This window comes from Saccopteryx bilineata, chromosome 3 (assembly GCF_036850765.1).
Source record: "Saccopteryx bilineata isolate mSacBil1 chromosome 3, mSacBil1_pri_phased_curated, whole genome shotgun sequence".
Classification (NCBI taxonomy): domain Eukaryota; kingdom Metazoa; phylum Chordata; class Mammalia; order Chiroptera; family Emballonuridae; genus Saccopteryx; species Saccopteryx bilineata.
In genome coordinates this window covers 83,833,539-83,845,965 of record NC_089492.1, presented here as the reverse complement: position 1 = coordinate 83,845,965, position 12,427 = coordinate 83,833,539, and the positions used below count along the sequence as shown (strand labels likewise).

The 12,427-nt window shown below is 42.3% G+C and overlaps 1 protein-coding gene across 7 annotated transcripts in view; it reads right to left on the bottom strand.

The window, feature by feature from the left end:
* ITSN2 (intersectin 2) overlaps nt 1-11,935 on the bottom strand; it is a 152,163-nt gene extending 140,228 nt beyond the window's left edge. For 4 of the 7 annotated variants that reach the window (XM_066266587.1, XM_066266586.1, XM_066266591.1 and 1 more), the window contains exon 1: nt 10,498-10,916. The gene's annotated coding sequence lies outside the window, so the exon portion shown is untranslated. Of the gene's footprint in view, nt 1-10,090; nt 10,437-10,497; nt 10,917-10,951; nt 11,175-11,903 lie in introns of those variants that run through there. The other 3 variants (XM_066266589.1, XM_066266590.1, XM_066266588.1) reach the window with 3 other exon arrangements.
* Between the last annotated feature and the right edge of the window lie 492 nt (nt 11,936-12,427).

Sequence of the window (12,427 nt, the reverse complement as noted above, 5' to 3'; positions counted from 1 at the left end):
CCTTCCCTCCACCTCTGCCCCAATCATTCCAATACTCCTTCTCTGTGAACCTGTGAAATGACTTCTCAGTGACACCTCTGTGTACAAAAGCTTCCTTTACCACACTCCCATTTCAACCTGAATTCATCTCCATTAAACTACTTATCACCTAGTTTTGTTTTGCAACATTTGATTTCATGCCTGCCCACCTCTATTAGACTGTGCACTCCTGTGAACTTCTTTTAATCTTCATAAACTGAGTTAGTGCTCAGCCAGGCCCTAAAATATCCTTTAATAAACACAATCCCTTTGACTCTAAGAGATTAGCATTTTTTCAACTGCACTGAGGACAAGAAGTCTAATGAACTGGAATGTGAACTTTGAAAAACAGCCAACCTGAATTCAAATCCCAGTGCAATTACTTCTTAGCCTTGTGAACTTCCCACATAACATAGCTTTAATTTCCTAATCTATAAACATAGATAGTGGTATCTAAATGCTAAGTTGTTTTAAGGCTTAGATATTATGATGTAAAGCATCTGGCTGATAAAAGGTGTTCATAAATGATGGCTATTACTACTATTTCAATATTATTTTCCACAACAGTTAACTTGATTTCACTGAATTGTTGTACCAATAATTAATAAAAAAAAATTTTCTTTAGTCAATATTTCAGAAAAAAAGTTACTGTTATTTCTACCTAGAAGCTAAGGGCCCCAAATCCTCATAGTATGTCAAGACTTAAAAGCTTTAAAGGGGATAACTCTTCGACACAACTTAGTTCTTATTTCTAGTTCTGTAACTCTGCATCTTCAGTTTAAGATGTTTAATTATAAATTTGGACTTTTATAAACATTAAAGTTTAGCTTACAAAAAATCAACTAATAAACCCAGAGGACATAAAAAAACAGAAATGGTAAACCAACACTGAAGTAGTTAGTACTCCAATTATATTGAAGATTTAAATTAAACCAATTTTAGGAGAATTAGTCAACAACTCTAAACAAGACAATTCACCAAACAAAGGGGCAAAAAACACCTAAGAATAGTTTGTGACTCAGCCCACAGAGCTATAAGGGGAGGGTGGAGGGAGCCACCTATCTGGCCTATTCTCTTTGTCTCATATTAGGACTAAATTTTTTTTTGTTGTTGTATTTTTCTGAAGTGAGAAGCAGGGAGGCAGACAGAGAGACTCTCACACTTGCCTGACCCAGATTCACCTGGAATGCTCACTAAGGGGTGATGCTCTGCCCATCTGGGGCGCCACTCCATTGCAACTAGAGCCATTCTAGCGCCTGAGGCAGAGGCCATGGAGCCATCCTCAGTGCCTAGGCCAACTTTGCTCCAATGGAGCCTTGGCTGCCAGAGGGGAAGAGACAGAGAGGAAGGAGAGACAGGGGGAAGGGCAGATGGCACTTCTCCTGTGTGCCCTGGCCAGGAATTGAACCCAGGACTTCCACACGCCACTCTGCCACTGAGCCAACTGGCCAGGGCCAGGACTAAATATTAAAGCAAAACTATTTGAGTTCAAAAGATGTACAGAGGGAAAAAAATTTCATAGAGAGGTTTCATTTTCAATTAAAATATAATCTCTCTTTCTTTTAAAGATTGTATTTATTGATTTTATTGAGTGGATAGAGAGAGAAAAGCAGAGGGAGGAACGTGAAGCATCAATTCATAGTAGTTGCTTCTCAAAAATGCCTTGACCAGGCAAACTGGGGGTTTCAAACCAGTGACCTCGGCATTCCAGGTCAACAATTTATCCACCCTGCCACCACCACAGGTCAGATAAAAAATATCATCTCTTTGAAACAAAGATAACTTTTCAAGTTTTCAAACCATTTAATAAAACATAAAGGAAAAAATAAACAGACTGAACATGTCAATATTTTACACTTCTGTTAAAAACAAAATTCAAAAACAAATGGGGAAAAACCCACAAAATACGATAATCAATATTTTTAATGTACAGAGAGGTATTAAAATAGATCATGAAAATACTAAGACCTCAAAATAGACACTTTTTCAAAGAGGAAATAAAACTAATAAATGTTAACATCACTAATAATCAATAAAATGAAAGGGGAGTTTTGTTTTGTTTCTCTTTATAAACTGGTTTATTAAGAAGCAAGCCTTGGCCAATACTCAGCTGCTAAGGTGAGGGGAAATGGGTGCCGCAGACACAGCTCAGGGAGTGCAAGTCAGCTCTGCAGAAGGCAACGCGAAAATATATACATAGAATCCTACCAAGGTTCACATCCTATCAGCCAATAATTTCACTTCTGGTAATCTGTCATAGGGAAATAATAATAAATGTGGGAAATGCCTTACTTATAAAGATATTCATCATAGTTATTTGTATAATAGGAAAAAGTTGGAAATGAGAGTCCAACAATGGGGAACCAAACTGAGCCAAGTATTACGCTGTCACTTAAATCATATTAATAATGTGTGAATTATATTTCAATAAACCTATTTTTTTTTAAAAATAAGTTCAGCTTGAACATGTAATAACATGAAAACTGGTTATGTTCTTATAATTTAAAATGTATGATATAATATAAATGTGGACTTATTATGAAAATAACAACAGCAGCCAACAATCACTGAATACTTACCAAATGCCAAGCCCTATACTCAGGTCCTTCCACATTACGCTGTTTTCATCATTATTAGGGCCACTCTAGAAGGGTCGAAGGCCCAGGGTCCCCTCAGCTACTGCGGGGCTGGCCAAGACAAATATATAACTTTTTAAAGGAGCCCTCACTATAAAAATTTTCAGTGCCCTTAAAATTTTTTTAAAAAATTGTTTTTGAAATTAAATTTTGATTATTTCAGAAAAGGAACAGTGCCCCTGATCTGCCCCCTCCCTCCATGCACAGCTGAGAGCAGCCACCCTAGCTAACCTAACCAAAAAAAGGCCTGATTATTGTTACATTTATGAAGACTTTATTATGAGAGTGTCACACTAAACACATATTATCTCTCCATCCTCATAACCACCCTATGGATAAATATTATAAAATCTTCACTTTTTAAAGAACAGAAAACCAAGGCTTAGTGAGATTGTTATATTCACAAAGCTAATAAAAAGCCAAGCTAGACCCAATCAGACAGCAAAAGCCATGTTCTTAGCTACAGTTTTGTATTGTAAAACATGTACAGTATATGTAATAACAAGCAAAGCAAAAAGGTGAGTAGGAGACACTAAAATGTGGATGCTATTGGTTGTTGGACTTAGAATGACTATTCCGTCCTAATTTTTTTTTCTATCTTACAGTTCCTTCAATCAGTATGTATTATTTTTATAGTGAAAAAAATAAGTTACATAATGAGAAATAAAGTTAAAATTTTAAAGGGGAAAAGGATTTGAAAAAATATTTCCTTAAATGACACTGTTAATAGATTATATTACCTAATACATAAAGTGCTCATCCATTCTTCTTTAAGACCAGAAGTCAGTATATCTCAAAATTATGCTATTAAATTAAAAGAATGTCTTTTATCACTGATAGAACAGAACATAATGTAGGCTGGAGAGAAACTGAGTTGAAGACTAATCAAATATGTTAACAGTCAGGGAAAGGTGTGAATGGAACCTGATGTCTCCAAAGACAAAAGCTTCATGGTATTCTCTCTCCTAAGGCTTTCCAGTGTGCTCACCTCACCAATTCAGCACACTTCCCAGGGCATTTTAGAATCTTATCCAGAGCACATCAGGTCTGACTATGCAGTGGCGCTGGACGCTGAGGACCCAGGTTCAAAACCCTGAGCTTGCCAGCTTGAGGACAGGCTCATCTGGCTTGAGCACAGGTTTACCAGCTCGATTGTAGGGTTGCTAGCTTGAGCATGGGATCACAGACATGACCCTGTGATGGCTGGCTTGAAGCCCAAGGTTTCTGGCTTCAGCAAAGGGTCACTGGCTCGGCTGGAGCACCCCCCTGCCAGTCAAGACACATATGAGAAAGCAGTCAATGAACAACTAAGGTGCCACAACTAGTTAATGCTTTTCATCTCTCTCCCTTCCCGTCTGTGTCCCTGTCTGTCCTAATCCCTGCGTCTCTCTCTCTAAAAAAAAAAAAAAAAGACATCAGGACCCATCACATTGGAAAAAGAGGGAAATCAGATGAGAAATGGAGTCCTGTTGCATAGAAGAGATCTGAAGAGTAAAATATTCTGAACACTAGAAAAGGTATACCGGAATGAAAGAGGAATTTATTTCAGCAGGTTTCTCCCAAAGGCAAGGCAAGATTAACAATTTTCAAAACAACTCGAAATAAATTTCCCGGAATGGGAAATTTCCACATTTGTTTTCACTCAGTTTTAGTCTCTGGCCCCTCTTTTACTCCCTTCTCCCCCTCTGGCCTTCAAACCCAGTTCCAATGTTACCTTCTCAGTGTAAGTTTATTTTACTATATACTTAGAAGGTTCAGTCTCTTTTTAACATTACCAACATCACTATGCACACCTTTAATTCAAATCAACAAATATTTACCAAGTCATTGGAGGTGTAACATCTGTATAAAATGTATTAGAGTAGGGAATACAGAGGAGGAGTTAGGCCAGTGGTCCCCAAACCCCCGGCTGCGGACCGGTACCGGTCCGTGGGCCATTTGGTACCAGTCCACAGAGAAAGAATAAACAACTTAACATTATTTCCGTTTTATTTATATTTAAGTCTGAACGATGTTTTATTTTTAAAAAATGACAAGATTCCCTCTGTTACATCCGTCTAAGACTCACTCTAGACGCTTGTCTCAGTCACGTGATACATTTATCTGTCCCACCCTAAAGGCTGGTCTGTGAAAATATTTTCTGACATTAAACAGGTCCGTGGCACAAAAAAGGTTGTGGACCACTGAATTAGGCCAAAACTTAGAATTCCATAAATGCCATAGGTATAAAGGACAGAAGATGGGCACCTACCTAATTTGCCTTAGGCAACTAGAAAGTTGTTAGTTGAGCAATCCCAAAGGAAATGACTCCTAGATTGAGTAATGAAGAAGTAAACAATAGTTATAAACCAGTAGACTTATAGAGAAAAGAAACGGAGAGCAGAAACAGGCAAAACACAGGAAAAAGCTGTTTGAGAATTTAAAAGACAATGTCAGAGGACTTTGTAAATGGAGCTAATAATAGCACCTACCTCATGGGGGTGTTGTAGAAAGTATGAGTTAATAAGTATAATGAATTAAAATAGTGCTATACACAGAAGATACTATAAAATCTATAAACAAAACTAAGAATCAAACTTGGCAAAAAATTTACACCTATATAATAAAAGTTATTTTTTATGTAAGGAATTTTTAAAAATAACCAAGATATAAACATGCCAATGAAGTGAGAAAAGGGACTTTATTCTATCATTCCGATTTCCAGGACTTGCACAAAGTTAGAGAACGAATGTTACACAAGCATTCCCAGTCTGCATTATTCCTGGCAAATTTAATTAATCTTGAAGTTCTCACTTATATTCACCAAAGGTATTTTAATATACTCACTAAATGTCACATAAGTTGTGATATTTATTAATTTGACCTACTTCATTCTTATATTTATGAGGTCATTTTTAAGTGTGAAGGAGGAGGAGCAGGGTGGTGAGAAGTATCCAAATAGCTAAACCAACATGTTTAAACAAAAAGAAATGATAAAGCAACAATTATCAGTGTTCTCCAAACTGTCAAAGCAAATCCTGCTGGGTCCTTCTGTGTGGGATCTGTAATTTGACACTGCTGATTCTAGACCATTCTCAGCCATTATCAACCTCACATCCCACTAGTCAAGCTCTCCTAACTTTGACAGAAGTTAGCTCTGGCAGGGTAGTTCAGTTGGTAGAGCATGTACCAAGGTTGCAGGTTCCATCCCTGGTAGGGCACATACAAAAGTCAACCAATGGATGCACACAGAAGTGGAACAACAAACTGATGTGTGTGTCTCTCTCTTCCTTTCTCTCTAAAGTCAATAAATAAAAATTGAGAAAAGTGGAAGTTATTTAAGCACCTAGACTCAAAGACTTTGAAGAGATAATCCAAAGCAGTTGTGTTTTTTTATTTTGCAGATAGAGAACATTGTTTCCTTTAGGCTATGTTTTTGGTGTCCCTCCCAATTAAGGGAATTAAAAGCACAGATTCTTTGTTGGGAGATAAGGTTGTGGGTCAGTTTTTTTTTGTTGTTGGTTTGTTTTTGAGAGAGGGAAAGACAAACAGGAAGGGAGAGAGAAGTATCAACTCATAGTTACAGCACCTTAGTTCATTGATTGCTTTTTCATATATTCCTTGAGGGGGGGGTAGGGAGGGGGGGCTATAGCTCAGGCCAGCGACCTTGGGCTTCAAACCAGTGACAATGGGGTCATGTTTCTGATCCCGCGCCCCAAGCTCAAGCTGGTGAGCCCGTGCTCAAGCCAGCAACCTCGGGGTTTCGAACCTGGGTCCTCCGCGTCCCAGTTCCATGCTCTATCCACTGTGCCACCACCTGGTCAGGCTGTAGGTCAGTTCTTCTACTCTATTTTCCAGCCTTCTTACATGGATTGTTTTAAAGGTAAGATTAAAACTGAAGGGCAGGCCCTAATCAGTTGGTTAGAGCATAATCCTGAAATGACAAGGTTACAGGTTTGATCCCCAGTCAGGGCACATACCAGAAGCAACCAATAAATGCACAACTAAGTGGGACAACGAATGCCTCCTTCTCTCTCTTCCTCTTTCTGTCTCACTAAATCAGTAAAAAAAAAAACTTAAGGGCAATAAAAAACCTAATTTATTTTTCAATCACTGGATTAAAACACACACACACACACTGAGTACACTAGTTTAGTTTGAAATTTCTCATTGAGGCAAGTTGTAATAATAATAATAGGTATTTTTTTTTTTTTTTCATTTTTCTGAAGCTGGAAATGGAGAGACAGTCAGACTCCCGCATGCGCCTGACCGGGATCCATCCGGCATGCCCACCATGGGGCGATGCTCTGCCCATCCTGGGCGTCGCCATGTTGCGACCAGAGCCACTCTAGCGCCTGGGGCAGAGGCCAAGGAGCCATCCCCAGCGCCCGGGCCATCTTTGCTCCAATGGAGCCTTGGCTGTGGGAGAGGAAGAGAGAGACAGAGAGGAAGGCGCGGTGGAGGGGTGGAGAAGCAAATGGGCGCTTCTCCTGTGTGCCCTGGCTGGGAATCGAACCCGGGTCCTCCGCACGCTAGGCCGACGCTCTACCACTGAGCCAACCGGCCAGGGCCAATAGGTATCATTTCTTAAGCAACATACTAAGCAGTAATCACTGTGCTAAGCACTTCATAATATGTATAACAACTACTACAGTAATGATTATAATAAATAAAACTTTTATTAACCACATACACTTTTCCAAAATGAGTGTATTAAGTGAAGAAATGATCTAGAAAACATAAAAGTTACTTAATGAAACTAGTTAAATGTCAACCACCTGGTAATACATCCCTAAATGTCTACCATAACCACTAGTGAATAACTCTATAGGTAAAAAAAAATCATTCAGTGTCCTGATATTGTTGAGAAATCATCTTTTAAATAAATTTCTCACAATAAAACTATACATGTGCAAATGAAATATGTTGCCCTCTTTGAGTTGTAAAAATACATTATTTCTTGATGTATTCACTGTCCTATTTCTGCTCAGTTTCTTCCTGTCCTCCCCCACTTTCTCTCTGCCTTCAGATCTTTTAGGCCAGTTCAGTTCCTCCTTCTCAGAATACCTACCAGCACAGTCTAACCAACAGGACTCTAATATTAGTCACTGTGCTCTGTAGTTATAGGATGCTATGAAGTCAAAAATAAAATCAAGTAAAAAATACAGCATATCTCTTGCATCTTCTTTTGTAGACCTATTCATTTGCAGAACTTAAACATTTCCCTACTTCACACTTGGAATCAATAACTAGCAAACTAAAGAGTCTGCCCTTTTTTTGTAAGATTTTATTTCTTCATTTTAGAGAACAGAGAAAGCGAGAGAGAGAGAAAGGAAAAGCAGGAAGCACCAACTCCCATGTGTGCCTTGATCAGGCAAGCCTAGGGTTTTGAACCGGCGATCTCAGCATTCCAGCTCCACTCTTTATCCACTGTGTCACCACAGGTCAGGCTGCCCTTTTTTTAGACAGTCTTTAAAAATAGTTATTCCACAAATTTTTCCATAAGTAAGGTATTAAAATGATCAGAATACAAAAAAAACCCCAAAAAAACAAATGCACTGTTAGGTGGTAATAAGTATATCACTTTTAGTAATATAATTAGTTTATTCTGAATAGTTTCTAAAACTTGTTAATATAAATGCTTTATAAGTAAATATAGTATATAAAAATGATATGTACTTAGCGATGGACTAATATATACTTTTATTCATTTACTCAAAAAATATTTATTGAATGCCTAAAACACATTTTAAACAGATTTTCTAAACTAAGATGAGTATACCAGATAACTGCATAGGTGTTAAAAGTTAGAAGGATCTTAGTTTGAAACCTGGCTCTTATACTTACTGGCTCAGAGACCTAGAGTAGTCAGTTAACCTCTAGGTTAACATTTCACTTATCTATTTGATGAGAGGAAAATAACTACTCAGTCTTTGTGAGCTTTAAATGATTATGTAAAACAGCACAGGGCTAACCATGTGATAAGTGACACACATGGTAAATATATCAAATATATATAAAATAAATGACAGGCATGGCAAATATATTTGAATACTGAAGTCATTAAGGGAGATGACCATAAGTATTCTGTCTTACTGGAAAGATGAAAATTGTGAAACTATATTTTAAAGATACATTAAAAATAAAAATCCTAAGGTTATGTAAGAAATGTTACACTTTTTAGGAGAAATATTAAGTAACCAATCAAGATAAAAAAGAAAAGGAGAAGCAAAAGAAAACCTTGAAAGCTGCTGAGTTTGGGTGAAGGGTATACTTTGATTTCTTATACTATTTTTGTGAAAATAAAAACACATTTTTAACTATAATTACAATCCCTGAGCACGCCTAACACATTTCCTCATAATCAAGAGAGATCAGGATGTTAGCCTTGAGATATGTTGAACAGTACCTCCCTGCTCAATAATTTAGTACAGGTCAAGTTTTCTCAGGCAATTCTAAATTTCATTATAAAAGTGAGCATGTAATAAAGGGTTAAAAATGCAAGCTTTTCAGCTGCTCATTAATATTATTAAAACAGCAGCACCCCACATTTTTTTCCATGTCCTTCAAAAATATGAAATTTTGCTTTTAAAAACAACTTCCACCTTATATACTTTTGAAAATCACAAGGGATACATGTCAATCATATCTCACTCAATAAGGCTGGGGAAAAAAGAAATTACAAGGGAATTGTAGGCACTGCCAAAAAACCTAAAGGTGTGCACGTCAGATGTCCGAGTTGCCACTATCTTTAGAATATGAGGGATATCATTGTTAATTTATGTAAGGTGATGTTTCTAGTTTGTGTTTAGTTTTTACCACTGATTAAGTGAACAATATAGGACTCCGGCACGGTGAGAGACGTAAACAATTTTCTTGAGAGGCTTAAGATGCTTAACCTACAAGGTCCAGGCTACCTAAACTAAGCTGACTAAAACAACACCAAATTTCAAGTCACACCTCGCCTGTTTCTGGGTAAGCAAGTAAACTCACTCGTACTAAGGCACTGGGGCATTTAGTAAAGCAATCACTTTTTGTGTTAACCTTAATTACTGTCATCAAGTGGTGGCCTCAACCAACAATATTCCTAATTCATAACTAATACAAGTCTCAAATGAAGCACAGCAGCCATCGTAAGTCATTTAACGATAAAACCCAGCATCTTTTTACAGAATGCCAAGCTATCTGGAGTTTCAGCCTCGGTTTACCCATTCACCACGCACATGCAGGCGTCATTTTAAAAATAATAATAATAATAAGCAAAAAAACTTGATGCTGGCCTAAGAGGCTCCATCTCTTCGTGCTTCCTGCATACCCTGGACATCAATAACGCTGACAAAAATGTCAAATTGTAACATTTCCCAACTTGGGTTGCACGCGAGCGGCGGCCGCGGAGCATCCATCCCCTTTGGCCTCTCCGGACTCGGGCCACTTGGATGAACCGGGATGCGGCTCACCTGATTCCGCACCAAGCATTGCCGAGAAGGGGAACCAACTCCGGGAACATAAAATGGGTCCCCGAGTAAGCGTGCGGCTGCACCGAAGGGATCTCTTCCACCGGCACCCCGAAAGCGAGGGGTCCCCGCCGCCCGCGGGCCTCGGCGGCGTCCGCACCTGCCGGGAGAGGCCGCGGCCGGGGCTCGGTCCCAGGGCGGCAGGAACCCGGGGCCGGAGGTTTCCGCCCGGCACAGCCAAGTCCGTCAGGGGCCTAGCTCGGGGGCAGCCCGGGCGCCCCAGCAGCCTTGCGCGTCATCTGCGGCGCTCAGCTGGCTCCCACCCGGGCCCGCGCAGCCTCCCACGGCGCGAGCGATGACGCCCGCACCTGTCCCGCGTTCCGCCGCAGCCGGGCAGCGGCTTCACCCACCTGGCGCCTCCGCCGCGCCTCTCGCACGTCACGGCGCGACCCCGCGCCCCTCGGCCCCGGCAGCGCAGGCGCGTGCAGACACCGAGAGACCCTGCTCGGCCGCCGCCGCCCCCGGGATCGTCGCCAGGCCGCCGACCGCGAACCTGTTGCGCAGCCTGTCACGGCCGCTCGGGTTTCGCGGCGCCGCCTCAGCCCCACAACAACATGGCGGTCGCAGCCTCCGCAGGAAGCTGAGGGGCGGGGAGGTAGGCGACGGGCCTGGCAGCTGACGGCCCGCCCGCCGCCGGGCACTGACTCCCCACCCTCGCGAACCCGAAATGGGCCGGGCGCGGCTCCTTCACTCCCACAGCTGCGGGGTCTGGACCTCTTGGGCCTAGTCCAAATGCTCCGCTCGCCGTTCGGGGAGGCTTCGAAGCCCCGGCCTCGCAGCCCGTGAGGAGCTGCGACGACCCACCTGGCTCCTCCTCCCTGAGGTGACATGTTGAGGTTGGGTGGTGCGTTTCCTGCCACAAAGACCCCAAGGTTTTGGAAAGGGCCCAGCTTCTGGCGCGTCCTTGTCGTACTCCAGCCGGGGCTCTCGCTGGAGCCTTCTCTCCTACTGAGGTTTCTTGGCTGATCTGGGAGCACGACTCCCTGGGTCTGCTACAGGTCCCTGGACCCTCCCCGGGTGCCCCGGACGCTACAGGTCCCTGGACCCTCCCCAGGTACCCCGGACGCTACAGGTCCTTGGATCCTCCCGGGGTGCCCCGGATGCTACAGGTCTCTGGACCTTCCCGGGGTGCCCCGGACGCTACAGGTCCCTGGACCCTCCCCGGGTGCCCCGGACGCTACACGTCCCTGGACCCTCCCGGGGTGCCCCGGACGCTACAGGTCTCTGGACCCTCCTCGGGTACCCTAGAAAGACTAACCACACCTAGTGGTCATCCAGCATTCCTTGCCCGCCTCCATAACACACGAAAAAGGCCAATGAGATAGTGGCTCTCCTACTCCCATCCACATACGAGAGTACCCCCCCCCCCCCCTATATACTCTCACTGAGCTCCGAGTGCCACTGCCTGCAGCCCTGCAGTAGCTGAACATTCTCTCCCATCCCACAGCCGCCCGACAGCTCCTGGTCTCACAAAAGACCACATTTCAACTCAGGTCACCACCATTTACGGAAGGCTTGCACTCGGCACAGCACTCCTTTAAGAGAAAGACTTTCTGTTATTTGGGGCTAGAGAAGTCAGTGGTTCCTATTGGCATAACAAAATGGAAGTCCAGAACCCAAGAGTTCTGTTGCCTTTTAAAGGCAGAGTGGTGGGGGGCTGGTCCCATGTTCAAAACTCATATCCCGGTGACTTCTGTTAACTCAAGGAGAAATTTGTGCAGATGAAATGACCCCATGGCTTCCTTTCATTCCTTACCTGTTGGGTAGGTGACTGTAGCAGGGCTGTCCTGAGAGGGGTAGCTCCAAAGCCCAGGCCTATCTGAACTGGCTGGTCAACTCGTGTGAGGACTTAGCAAACATTGATGATAGTAAACAGGCTTTTCCCGCTCTCAAACTGTTTTTTTCCTAACACTTCAGTTAGGGCTTGATCAAGACCTGACAGACAGGTCCTGAGCTTCGGTGACAGAGAGAGGCCTGACTCCTTTGTATTAGTCCAGGATGTCCCTTATCTACTGGGGACCAATCTGCAAACAAACAACCCAAGCTTAGGATAGCACTCTTTCTTGAGTGCGTGGTCTCATTCCCATAGCAGACCACCAATTAATAGTGGCCTTTCCTCTCAGAGCCCACACTCAGGAGTCAATACCTCCAAATCCTCAACATAGTGCTCCAGAGAGTTGGCATGTAAGGTGAAACCTATTCTTTTAATCCTGATAGGCAGAAAGCCAGTCTCCATTTCCCTCCCCTCAGCTGATCGATGTCATTTGTGTATCAGGGTTC